Source organism: Penaeus monodon, chromosome 22 (genome assembly GCF_015228065.2).
Source record: "Penaeus monodon isolate SGIC_2016 chromosome 22, NSTDA_Pmon_1, whole genome shotgun sequence".
In the NCBI taxonomy this organism is placed as follows: domain Eukaryota; kingdom Metazoa; phylum Arthropoda; class Malacostraca; order Decapoda; family Penaeidae; genus Penaeus; species Penaeus monodon.
Genome location: NC_051407.1, coordinates 10083880 through 10085016, shown reverse-complemented (window position 1 = coordinate 10085016; position 1137 = coordinate 10083880).

The window sequence follows — 1137 nt, the reverse complement described above, 5'->3', positions numbered from 1 at the left end:
ATTTTGCAGACCCCCCGCCTCTTCGCCTCTTTCGCTCTCTCTTATTATTCTTATTCTTCGTTCTCCTCTTGTGATTTTTCCATTGTCTTTCTCCCTCTTATTCCTTTTGTACTGTCTGTTCATGCCACCTCATTTCATTGAACTCCGTGAAAAGCACTTAGAAAAAGAGACTACGAATATTGGGGTCGCAGGCTCGAAGCCCGGCTGAGCCAACGAAAACAAGGTTGCCGATAGGAAGGGCATCCGGTCATGATTTAAAAAAAAATCCGAATAACGATTGCGTTTAAGATAATCAAAAAGCGACCTAACGGAAGGGAATGTGAGGGACAGAGGATGTGCCCCCCCCCCCTCTGCCTCCTCTCCACTTGCATAGAAAATGATCATGGTTAAACTTTAAACGAGAGGAAATCAAACAAAATAGAAGTGAAGTTGGTTAATGAAGTAGGAATATAAAGAAAGCATTGATAAGGATTTCGGAAATGACACGGATTGCTTAGAAATATGCCGGAAAGGAAGAGAGAGAGAAAAAAAATACAAATAAAATTAATTTCCGAAACGATAGTGATTACATAATACTGCTAAAAAAAGTCGACCAAGCCAGCGACAAAAACGGTCCTTAAAGAATAAAAAGACGTTGTAATTGAGGGGATCAAATACCCCTTCCCCCCATAAAAGGGGAAAAAGCTAGAGGACGGAGAGAAAATATTGAAAAAAAAGCAGGATTACGAGGAGAAAATATCGAGAGAGAAAAAAAAACCAGGAGGACGAGAAGAAAATGTCGAGAAAAAAAAACAGGATTACGAGGAGAAAATATCGAGAGAAAAAAATCAGGAGGACGGGGAGCCAAGGAGGGTCAGAGGCCGACCGCGCGGACGTCATACTGATGGCCGAGCGACGGAACTTGACACTGTTTCTACACGGCCACACTTCACCTCCCGGGGCCGAGGGGCGGACTTTGCTCTTCCCCAGTTTCTTTTTAGGTGGGTGGTGGGTGTTTTGGGGGGGGGGGTGTGGGCGTGTGGGGTGGGGGGTGCTGTGGTGTGGGTTTGGGGGGATGTAGGGTAGGGGGTGGGAAGGGGCAGTTTGTTTGAGAAGTTTCTCGGATTTTCTCTCTTGTTTGTGTGTGTATAGGCGCGT